Genomic DNA, 13,471 nt, shown 5'->3' on the forward strand with positions numbered 1-13,471 from the left:
GCAATTCAGTTGATAAACTGAAAGTGATAAAGAAAAACTTTTACAAACTTTGTTTGCTCTTATTGTTATAAATATGTAAAGCCAGCATTCAAGTTTTTAGCAAATATTATGAACTAACCATATTCACAATAACATTTAGGTCTCATGTTTACTCATATCAATGGCATAATCAACTAGCGAGCAATAATAATAAATCTCGGATGACAACACTTTCTCAAAACAATCATAATATGATATAACAAGATGGTATCTCGCTAGCCCTTTCTGAGATCGCAAAACATAAATGTAGAGCACCCCTGAAGATCAAGGGCTGACTGGAAATTATAATTCATGGTAAAAGAGATCCAGTCACAGTCATACTCAATGTAAACTGATAGTAATGCATGCAAATGACAGCAGTGCTCTCCAACTGGTGCTTTTTAATAAGAGGATGATGACTCAACATAAAAGTAAATAGATAGGCCCTTCACGGAGGGAAGCAGGGATTTGTAGAGGTGCCAGAGCTCGGTTTTGAAGTAGAGATAAATAATATTTTGAATGGTATACTTTCATTATCAACATAACAACCGAGAGATCTTGATATCTTCCATGCTACACACATTATAGGAGGTTCCCAACAAGAATGGTAAAGTTTATACTCCCCCACCACCAACAAGCATTAATCCATGGCTTGCCCAAAACAACGGGTGCCTCCAACTAACAACAATCCTGGGGTAGTTTTGTTTTCAATTATTTTGATTTGGTTTGAGCATGGTACTGTGCATCCCGGTGACCAGCCATTTTCTTGTGAGTGAGGACCGGAGTCCACTCCTCTTAAGAATAACCCGCCTAGCATGGAAGATACAGACAACCCTAGTTGATACATGAGCTATTTGAGCATAGAAAAAATAATTTCATTTGAAGGATTAGAGTTTGGCACATACAAATTTACTTGGAACGGCAGGTAGATACCGCATATAGGAAGGTATGGTGGACTCATATGGAATAAATTTTGGGTTTATGGAATTGGATGCACAAGCAGTATTCCCGCTTAGTACAATTGAAGGCTAGAAAGAGACTGGGAAACGACCAGCTAGAGAGCTAAAATAGTCATGAACATGCATTAAAATTAATCAACACCGAATGCAAGCATGAGTAGGATATAATTCACCATGGACATAAATATCGTGGAGGCTATGTTGATTTTGTTGCAACTACATGCGTGAACATGTGCCAAGTCAAGCCACTCGAATCGTTCAAAGGAGGATACCACCCTATTATACCACATCACAATCATTTTAACAGCATGTTGGCACGCAAGGTAAACCATTATAAACTACTAGCTACTTAAGCATGGCATGAGCAACTATAATCTCTAATTGTCATTGCAAACATGTTTCATTCATAATAGGCTGAATCAGGAATGATGAACTAATCATATTTACAAAACAAGAGAGGTCTAGTTCATACCAGCATCTCTCATCTCAATCAGTCCATCATATATCGTCATTACTGTCTTTCACTTGCACAACCGGATAGTGTGGATAATAATAATAATAGTGCACGTGCATTGGACTAAGCTGGAATCTGCAAGCATTCAATTCAAGGGAGATGACAAGGTAATATGGGCTCTTTGTTAGACCAACAATAATGCATATGAGAGCCACTCAACATTTCATTAAGGTCTTCTCCTCTCGACCCCCACAGAAAAGAAAAGAAACAAAACTATTTACACGAGAAAGCTCCCAACAAGCAAAAGAAGAACAAGAAATCTTTTTGGGTTTTCTTTTTAATTACTACTACTACAATCATGGAAAGTAAACTAGCTAAAAGCTACAACTATTTTTTGGTTTTTATTAAGGTTTTTCAAACACACAAGAAGAATGTTGTAAAAGAAAATAAACTAGCATGGGTAGTACAATGAAAAAGTATGAGCACCGACAACTAGAATGAGTGTGTGAACATGAATGTAATGCCGGTGAGAAATACGTACTCCCCCAAGCTTAGGCTTTTGGTCTAAGTTGGTCTATGGCTATGGCTGGCGTGGTGGATATCCGAAGTTGCAGTTGGGGTCGTACTGAGATGCAGCAGCTACTGCCTAAAGAGCTGCAGCCTAGAGGCGAGCTGCCTCTGTCCTCCTCTCGTACTCGTTCACCTACTCCCTGGTTATAACATATCTCCCTTTTGCCTGAAAGTCGAAGAAGGCAGGAGTAGGAAGAGCAACATGGACAGTGCGCCGTTTGTCAAAGATTAGTCGGTACTGGAGGAACTGTTCATTCCTCTCAACAAACTAATGATGAACCATAGCATTATAATCTAGATAAGCAGGAGGTAACTCAATATCATTTCCACATATGGGTATATCAAGATAGTTAGCTACATGAGTTGCATAAATTCCACCAAACAAATCTCCATTTAAACTATTAAGATGCAACCTACGTGCAACAATAGCCCCCAAGTTGTATTGTTTATCACCCAATACCGCACTCTTGAGGACACTAAGATCTGGAACACACATATGGCATGCCTCATCTTTACCGTTAATGCATCTACCCACGAAGAGAACAAAATAATGTATCACAGGAAAATGAAGGCTCCCTATGGTAGCTTATGTTATTTCTCTAGATTCCCGGTGATACTAGCAAGAAATTCTTTAAATTCAGATTTGCGAGGTTCACTAACACTACCCCACTGCGGGAGTTTACAAGAAGTATTAAAATCTTCTAAGTCCATGGTATATGATTTATCATAAAAATCAAATAGGACAGTGTGAGAATTGCGTGATGATGTAAATTAAAACCTTCTCGCAAATGAATCAGTTAAGTGATAATATTGGGGGCACTTATCTGACACGAAGCCCTCAAATTCAGCATTACGCACGTACGCATCAAATTCCTCCTTAATTCCTGCTTGGACCGTAAAATCTTCTGACGGCCATTCACAAGGCCGCATTTGAGCTTCTCTTGGTAGTTCATAGTCTGGCTCACGTATCGCGGGCCTGGGTCCTTGATTCCTTGAGGAACCACCTTGGTATATTTTCCTAAACATATTTCTTCCTCTCAGAAATTTCTGAAATTTTTAGTGACTCAAAATAAAAGTGAACCAAACTCAACAAAATTGATAGCAAATACTCCTACAAGTACCTAGAGGATATATCATGCATTAAAACTACTTTTGACCACATAAATTTGACATGCAAGCTCAAGAACAGGATCACCTAAGTAGCAAAAAATTGCAATAAATAAAGCACTAGAACAAAAACTAATTGGACCATTGGAGGGGTCACATACCAAAGAACAATCCCCCAAAGCAGTTTTGTGACTGGAGCTTTGAGCAAGGAGATTGAAAATGGCAGCAAGATGAGCTAGAACTCGGGTTTGATATGGTGGATGTTTTTTTCTGGAGGAAGACGAAGTCGGTGGGTGCAAGAATAAGTGGAGGGGGTCCACGTGGGGTCCATGAGGCAGGGGGCGCGCCTAGGGGATAGGGCGCGCCCTCCACCCTCGTGGGCACATGGTGGGTCCCCCTGGTGTGTTCTCAGTGCCAATAATTCTTAAATATTCTAGAAAAACATATTAAATTTTTAGGACATTTGGAGAACTTTTATTTTCGGGTTGTTTTTTATTGCAAGGATAATTCAGAAAACAGACAGAAAATACTATTTTTGCTTTATTTAAACTAAATAACAGAAAGTAAAAGGAGGGTACAGAGAGTTGTGCTTTCTAACTTCATCCTTCTCATGCTCATCAAAAGGAATCCACTAACAAGGTTGATCAAGTCTTGTTAACAAACTCATACTGAATCGCATGAAACCGGAGAAATTTCGAATAACACTAGGTTACCTCAACAGGGATATGCACGTCCCCAAAAATAAGAATATCATATTTCTTCTTGATAGTAGGAAGAGGAAACTCAAAACCTCCAATAATAATAGTTGAAAATTTTCCAATAGAATTAATATTGTGGACTTGAGGTTGTTTCCTCGGAAAGTGTAACGTATGCTCTTTACCATTAACATGAAAAGTGACATTGCCCTTGTTGCAATCAATAATAGCCCCTGTAGTATTCAAAAAGGGTCTACCAAGAATAATAGACATACTATCGTCCTTGGGAATATCAAGAATAACAAAGTCCGTTAAAATAGTAACGTTTGCAACCACAACAGGCACATCCTCACAAATACCGACAGGTATAGCAGTTGATTTATCAGCCATTTGCAAAGATATTTCAGTAGGTGTCAACTTATTCAAATCAAGTCTACGATATAAAGAGAGAGGCATAACACTAACACCTGCTCCAAGATCACATAAGGCAGTATTAACATAGTTTCTTTTAATGGAGCTTGGTGTTAGTTGGTACTCTTGGATCTCCAAGTTTCTTTGGTATTCCACCCTTAAAAGTGTAGTTAGCAAGCATGGTGGAAATTTCAGATTCCAGTATCTTTCTTTTATTAGTAATAATATCCTTCATGTACTTAGCATAAGGGTTCATTTTAAGCATATCAGTCAAACACATACGCAAAAAGATAGGTCTAATGATTTCAGCAAAGCGCTCAAAATCCTCAGCATTCTTCTTCTTGGATGGTTTAGGAGGAAAAGGCATGGGTTTCTGAACCCATGGTTCTCTTTCTTTACCGTGATTCCTAGCAACAAAGTCTCTCTTATCAGAACATTGATTCTTTGATTGTGGGTTATCAAGATCAACAACAGGTTCAATCTCTACATCATTGTCATTGCCAGGTTGAGCATCAACATGAACATCATCATTAACATTATCACTAGGTTCATGTTCATTACCAGATTGTGTTTCAGCATCAGAAATAGAAATATCATTGGGATTCTCAGGTGTGTCAACAGCAGGTTCACTAGAAGCATGAAAAGTCCTATCATTTTTCTTTTTCTTCTTCTTAGAAGAAGTAGGTGCATCAACATTAGTTCTCTGAGAATCTTGCTCAATTCTCTTGGGGTGGCCCTCAGGATACAAATGTTCCTGAGTCATTTTACCCACTCTAGTCATAACTCTAATAGCATTATCATTTTTCTTATTATTTAATTCATTGAGAAAATCATTCTGAGCCTTAAGCACTTGTTCTACTTGAGTGGTAACCATAGAAGCATGTTTACTAATGAGTTTAAGTTCACCTTTAACTCTAGACATATAATCACTCAAGTGTTCAATCATATAAGCATTACGTTTCAATTGTCTACCAACATATGCATTGAAGTATTCTTGTTTAACCATAAAATTATCAAGCTCATCCAATCATTGGCTAGCAAACTTAGTAGATGGATTTTACATTTAACAAATCTATTGAGAGAATTTACCTTTACTACCTGTGTCGGGTTATCAAGACCATGTATTTCTTCAATAGGTGGTAAATTCTTAACATATTTAGCTTTAATACCTTTTTCTTTCATAGATTTATTTTCCTCTTGCATATCTTCAGGACTGAGAAATAGAATACCCCTTTTATTCGGAGTTGGCTTAGGAGTTGGTTCAAGAAGTGTCCAATCATTTTCATTATTCAACATATTATTCAACAGCAATTCAGCTTGATCAACAGTTCTCTCCCTGAAAACACAACCATCACAACTATCCAGGTGGTCTCTGCAAGCATCGGTTAGTCCATTATAAAAGATATCAAGTATTTCATTTTTCTTGAGAGGATGATCAGGCAAAGCATTAAGTAACTGGAGAAGCCTCCCCAAGCTTGTGGGAGACTCTCTTCTTCAATTTGCACAAAATTATATATTTCCCTTAAGGCAGCTTGTTTCTCATGAGGGGGGAAATATTTAGCAGAGAAGAAATAAATCATATCCTGGGGACTAGGCACATAACCAGGATCAAGAGAATTAAACCATGTTTTAGCATCACCCTTTAATAAGAACGGAAACAAGTTAAGGAAGTAATATTAAGTTTTCTCATCATTAGTGAAAAGGGTGGCTATATCATTTAATTTAGTAATATGTGCCACAACAGATTCAGATTCATAGCCAGAAAAAGGATCAGATTCAACCAAAGTAATTAACTCAGGGTCGACAGAAAAATCATAATCCTTATCGGAAATAAAGATAGGTGAAGTAGCAAAAGCAGGGTCATATTTAATTCTAGCATTCAAAGACTTTTCTTTAAGCTTAGCTAATAATTTCTTAAGATCATATGTATCATTGCAAGCTAAAAACTCTCTAGCAGTTTCTTCATCCATAACATAACCCTCGGGAACAACAGTCAATTCATATCTAGGGGGAGAATTTCATCATCACTTTCATCAATATTATCAGTTTCAATAATTTCATTCTCTCTAACTGTAAGTGCCTCTAGTGCCACCCCTAGTTGGTTTTGGAGTATTGACGACAAACCTAGTTGAGGGACTAATGTGTTTGTGAGAATTGCGGGATAACACAGGTAGAAGTCCCTCATTGATTCGGTTTTCCTACCAGAGATGACCCCTAAAAATGTATGAAGACATTGATGTCAAAGGTGGTATATGAAGATATTCACATTGAAGACTATGACAAGAGAAGACATCACATGAAGCCTATGGAGCTCGAAGACTTAGATCTTTCGTGGTTCTTTTTCTTCTTTATTGAGTCATAGGAACCACCGTACTGTTAAGTGGGGTCCAAGAGAACCAGTCAAAATGACTGAAGTGATGCTTAACCAAAACCTATGTCTTCGAGTGAAGACTATGAGAGCGAATCTTGTCCAGAGTCGGACAAGTCAGCTTTGCTTGTAGCCCAAGCAAAGTTGCCGTGTGAGTTTGAAATATGACTGTTGGAACACGTGTCAGTTCCTTAGTCACCCAGGGTCATTTCGGACAAATCAGGTCGGGTTGCCTAGTGGCTATAAATAGCCCACCCCCTACAACCATAAAGGGTTGGCTGCTCAGAGTTAGTGTACGGCTTTTGTCGTTTGAGAGCAACCCACCTCGAAGCCTTTGAGAGAGAATTCCTTGCGAGGATAAAGCCCTAACCACCCAAAGCCAAATAGAATTAGGCATCACTTAAGTCTTCTTGTCTGTGTGATCTGAAGACTTATTACACTTGAGGACTGTGAATCCTCCAGCCGGTTAGGCGTCGCGTTCTGAGCATCCAAGAGACATTGTGGATCGCCGGTGAACGAAGTCTGTGAAGGTTTGGGAGTCTACCTTGAAGACTTACCAGAGTGATTGGGCGAGGTCTGTGTGACCTTAGCTCAAGGGGAATACGGTGAGGATTGGGTGTCCTGAGCTGCGTGTTCAGGACTGGGTGTCCGGGACTGTGTGTCCTCAGGTTTAAATACCTAGCCGCCCTAACCAGAAGTATAGTTATCATAGCAACTGGAACTAGTACAACAAATCATTGTCTTCAACGTGTCACTGGTTTCATCCTTTCCTTCCCTTTACTTACTGTTGGTCCTTGTGAAGTCATTGTATGATTGCACTATTTTTTATCTTCACTGAGTGACTGTGTGTTCTGTTTGGCTTCATAATATCTTCCTACCTGATCCTTACTACATTGCTGCTATTAGTCATTGTGCTTTCACTCCATTGATTACTTGACTATGGTTTGCCTAGTGTAGTCTACCTTCCGCTGCATGGTAATAGGTTTATTTCTATCGTTTGTCTTCATAACTTCCACGTTTGAAGACATTCATAAAAATCGCCTATTCACCCCCCCTCTAGTCGATATAACGCACTTTCAATTGGTATCAGAGCAAGGTACTCCCTTGTTCTGTGTGATTCGGTTTAACCACCTGGAGTTTTAGCTATGTCGACTGCAGTGATAATTAAAGTCTCCGCCGTGTGCCCCATCTTCGATGGAACTGAATATCCCTACTGGAAGAATAAGATGCGCATGCATCTTGAAGCCATTGACGTTGACCTACGGTATGTCGTCAAGAACGGCGTTCCCAAGGCTGGAGAAGGTTTCACTGCTGCTGATGTCAAGAAGTTTGTTCAACTGGACTCTACTGCCAAGAATATCATCTGTGGTCATCTGACCAAAGGACAGTATGGCCGCGTGACTGGCTCTCCAAGGTCAACGAAGGCGTCTCAACCCAGAGAGATCAGAGAATCAGTGTCCTTCGCAACCTCTTCAATCGCTTCAAGAGAAATGACAATGAGAATGTCCAGCTCACATTTGATCGACTCACTGACATCACGAATGAGCTTCAAGCCCTTGGCGCTACTGAGATCACCAAGCATGAAGTCGTCAAGACACTACTGAGATCACTTGACAGTTCGTTTGACACCCTAGCCCTGGTGATTCAAGAACGTCCTGATTTCAAGACACTCGATCCGTCTGACATACTTGAGAGGCTCAACACACATGAGTTTCAGCTTTCTGAGAAAAGAGATATCTACGGTCCAAACTATGGGCGAACTCGTGCCTTGAAGGCAAAAGCTATCTCCTCATCTAAAGAAGAATCTGACAGCAGTTCTGATGATCCTGAAGACATTGGAAGGGAACTTGCTATGCTTGTGAAGTAGTTCCAAAAATTCACCAAGAAGAAAGGTTTCAGAAAGTCTTCACGATCAAGCTCAAGGAATGATGAAGCTTCTGATCATGACTACAAGAAGAAAACATGTCACAAGTGCAAGAAACCTGGCCACTTCATCTCTGAGTGTCCTCAGTGGGACAATGAGAACAAAATGAAGAAGAAGATCAAGGAATATGACTCTGACGACAAGAAGAAGAAGAAATACTCAAAGTCTTCTTCCAAGTCTTCTTCCAAGTCTTCATCACACAAGAAGAGCTCATCTAGCAAGGCACATGCATTTGTTGGCAAGGAAATGGATTCAGAGGAGGAGTCCGCTTCTGAGGAGGCGGGGGTGGAGTCTGAGGAGGAGTCCGATTCTGGCGTCGCAAGTCTTGCTACAACATACGTTGCCAAGTCCATCTTCAACACTGAAGACAATGACCTCATCACCGACACCGATGCAAATGACAAGGACTACTCCGCTCCTACCTACTGCTTCATGGCACGCGGTACCAAGGTAAACACACGCACTACTCACTATCAAACATCCAGTGACGATGACTGTGATTGTGGTTCAAAACCCAGCTACAAAACACTTGCTAAAATTGCAACTGAACAACAGAAAGCCATGGAACATATTCAAAAAATGTTAGACAAAAGTGATGATATGTTAGGTGCTGAAATGACTCGATCTGAGTCCTTAATTGAAGACATAAAAAATCTTCATGTTAAGTATGAGGAACTTGAAAGTCGTCATGAAACGCTCTCAACAACTCATGAAAAGCTTTCCTATGATTATCTTCAAAGGAAGCAAGATCTTGAGAAATTGAGAGCGGCTCATGAAGATCTTCAAAAGGAAAACGAGTCACTTCGCGCCGAACAGATCAGCTCCGCTCAGGAAGGATTTGAACCACCATGTCTTAAGTGCATTGAGCGTGATAATGCTACTACTGTTGCTGAATGTTCTACTGCTGCTACTGTTGCAATATCTTCAACTGTTGATGTGGGAACTAACCCCTCTGCTGAGGATTCCACTGCTATTGCTGATGAGAATGCTAGGTTGAAGACATTGCTTGAAACAGGGATGTACAGAAGTCTTAAAGGGCATCAGACACTATGTGATGTCCTCAAAAAGCAGATCTTGAACCGAAACCCGAGGAAAGAAGGTGTTGGGTTCGTAAGGAAAATGAATGCTGATGGCTCTTACTGGAAACCTGAGCAGTACCCCAAAACCACATGGGTTGCTGCAAGGGAATCTTCAGCAGAACTATCCAATCTATCTGGCTTCTCTTGTGCAAACCCCATTGTCATTGATGAATCCTTTGATGCAAACTATAAACTGTTTAAGAATCAGAATGGTGAAGTGTTTGCCAGGTACATTGGTACTAACTGCAGGAATGGACCGCCTATGAAGAAGATCTAGGTTCCGAAAAAGTGTCTGGAGAATCTTCCTGTGAATGTCATCATGACACCACACGTGAAGAAGACAAACCTCAGACCATAGGCTTCATACGGTCCAAAGGTGTCATACAGACAGAGGACTCACCTGAGTCGCACTAACGCAAATGTTTTGCAGGCAAACCATACTCAAGCCTATGAATATGAGCGCGGTTCATCAAACCGCCATGTTCATAAGACCAAGAACTATTCTGCTTATTCTTATGAGTACTATTGTCCGCCTACAAGACTTCTTGCTAGGGCTCCAAAGCCAAAGTTCTCAGACGCTGCACTTAGACTTATTGCTTCTAAGCCACCCTTGAAGATGTGGGTGGCTAAGAAAGCTTAACTCTCTTTTGCAGGGAAAGGTCTCCAGCAGAAAACCAAAATCATCTGACGCTATTGCTGGGGACCTTAAACATCTTGTAGGGGGCAAGATCAAATGCCCGAATGGTCTTACTATGTACTTCGTTCTTGAATCGCTTGCTACTCTCCCTATCAGTCCTAATCTGGATCTAAGCTTTCATAACCCACTGGTTCGTCAAATGTTTTTGCTTCACAATTCTCTTCGTGAAGCCTATCCCCCTAAATGCACTGTAGGGTGCGACACCAGCGTCTTCAGAATGGATTATTGATAGTGGGTGTACCAATCACATGACTGGCAAAAGAAGCCTTCTTATGGACTCAACCTTACGTTCATCCGACAAGAGTCACATCACATTTGCTGACACTGGTAAAAGTAAGGTACTGGGTCTAGGTAGAGTTGCAATCTCAAAGGATCAACACATGGATAAAGTCATGGTTGTTGAATCCCTTGGCTTCAACTTAATTTCTGTCTCAATGCTTTGCGATTTGAACATGATCGTAATATTTGGAAAATATCACTGCCTTGTACTAATGGAATATGACAAGTCTCTAGTGTTTGAAGGGTATCGGAAAGATGATTTGTATGTAGTAGATTTCTCGGCAGGACCACAGCTTGCCGTATGTCTTCTAGCAAAGGCTTCAGAATGCTGGCTCTGGCATCAGAGGCTAGGGCATGCTGGCATGAGGAACTTGCACACCCTTGCAAAGAAGAAGCATGCCATAGGCATCGAGAGCGCCAAGTTCAAGAAAGATCACTTATGCGGTGCCTGTGAAGCAGGGAAGATGACGAGCGCCAAACATCCCTCGAAGACAATCATGACAACCACTCGACCCTTCGAACTGCTCCACATGGATCTTTTCGGTCCCACTCATTACTCAAATCTTACTACTACTGCTTGCCTCTATGGCTTTGTTATTGTTGATGATTATTCTAGATATACTTGGGTGCACATAATCCTCTACAAGACTGAAGTGCAGGATGTCTTCAGATGATTCGCCAATCAAGCAATGAACAACTATGGCACCAAGATAAAGCACATCAGAAGTGACAATGGCACTGAATTCAAGAACACCGGCCTTGATACATATCTTGATACCTTGGGCATCACACATGAATTCTCAGCCCCGTACACGCCACAGTAGAATGGCGTCGTCAAACGCAAGAACAGAACACTCATTGAGATGGCCCGAACGATGCTTGATGAATACAAGACTCCAAGAAAATTCTGGCCTAAAGCCATTGATACTACATGCCATACAATCAATCGTGTTTATCTTCACAAGCTTCTAAACAAGACATATTATGAGCTCCTTACTGGCAAGAAGCCAAATGTCAGTTACTTCAGAGTATTTGGTGCCAGGTGCTGGATCAAAGATCCACATCACACTTCAAAATTTGCACCAAAAGCACATGAGGGTTTTTTTGCTTGGATATGGAAAGGATTCACACTCCTATAGAGTCTTCAATCTCTTTCATTATAAAGTGGTTGAAACAGTGGATGTGCGGTTTGATGAGACTAACGGTTCACAAAGAGAGCACCTCCCAAATGTGCTACATGAAGTTCCATCCAGCGAATCAATCAAGCTTGAGAGAATAATTGACAGCATCAATGCACCCGGTCCGCTCACTCATTCACGGGCAACTCAGCTAGCAAATTTCTGTGGGCACTTCGCATTCGTCTCAATAACAGAACCGAAGAAAGTTGAAGAAGCCTTCATGGAACCTAAATGGATTCAATCCATGCAAGAAGAGCTTCAACAGTTTGAGCTGAATAATGTATGGAACTGGTTAAGCATCCTGATCCTCAGAAGCACAACATAATAAGCATCCTGATCCTCAGAAGCACAACATAATAATGTATGGATGTGAAGAGCGCCTTCCTCAATGGCAAGATTGAAGAAGAAGTGTATGTTGCACAACCGCCTGGCTTTGAAGATCCAAAACATCCTGACATGGTATACAAGCTCAACAAGGCACTGCATGGCCTCAAACAAGCCCCTCGGGCCTTGTATGACACACTCAAATACTTCCTGAAGAGCAAAGGCTTCATACCTGGTTCCCTAGACCCCACTCTCTTCACGAAGACATATGATGGTGAACTGTTTGTGTGCCAAATATATGTGGATGACATTATCTTCGGCTGCACCAATCAGAAGTACAATGAAGAGTTTGGATATATGATGCAAGAGCAATATCAGATGTCCATGATAGGAGAGCTGAAGTTCTTCCTCGGTCTCCAAATACGACAACAACGCAACGGCATCTTCATATCTCAAGAGAAGTATCTCAAAGATTGCCTGAAGAAGTTCGGTATGCAAGACTGCAAAGGCTTCACGACGCCAATGCCAGCCAAGCATCATCTGGGTCCTGACGACAATTGTAAAGAGTTCGACCAAAAGGTATACCGCTCCATGATTGGTTCTTTGCTTTATCTATGTGCATCTAAGCTAGATATTATGCTTAGTGTTTGCATGTGTGCTCGATTTCAAGCGACACCAAAGGAGTCGCATCACTTAGCTGTGAAGCGAATTCTTCGATATTTGGCTCACACCCCAACTCTAGGATTATGGTATACAAAGGGCTCAGAGTTTGATCTAGTTGGATTCTCGGATGCTGATTATGCTGGTGACAAAGTGGATCGCAAATCTACATCAGGCACATGTCACTTTCTGGGACGATCACTTGTATGTTGGTCTTCAAAGAAGCATAACTGTGTATCTCTCTCCACTGCTGAATCTGAATACATTGTTGCTGGATCTTGCTGCGCTCAACTTCTGTGGATGAAGCAAACACTCAAGGACTGTGGCATTCATCTGAAGCAAGTGCCACTCTACTGCGACAACGAAAGCGCCATCAAGATTGCCAACAACCTAGTTCAGCACTCGAAGACAAAGCACATTCAGATTCGTCATCACTTTCTCAGAGATCATGTTGTGAAGGAAGATATTGATATCATACACGTCAACACTAAAGAGCAATTGGCAGATATCTTCACCAAGCCCTTGGATGAGAAGAGATTTTGCAAGTTACGGTGTGAGCTAAATATCCTGGAATCCTCAAATGTCCTGTGATCAGGCACACATCCTAACACTTATGCATATTGATGACTTAGATGTGCAACACACGAAGTAAAGTATATCTTCAATCAATGAAGACATACATTAAGTGTGAATACATTAATGTGGAATTTGACTTCGGAGCACCACAATAATTGTGCGCCGTGTCTGG

Source organism: Triticum aestivum, chromosome 6A (assembly GCF_018294505.1).
Source record: "Triticum aestivum cultivar Chinese Spring chromosome 6A, IWGSC CS RefSeq v2.1, whole genome shotgun sequence".
Taxonomy (NCBI): domain Eukaryota; kingdom Viridiplantae; phylum Streptophyta; class Magnoliopsida; order Poales; family Poaceae; genus Triticum; species Triticum aestivum.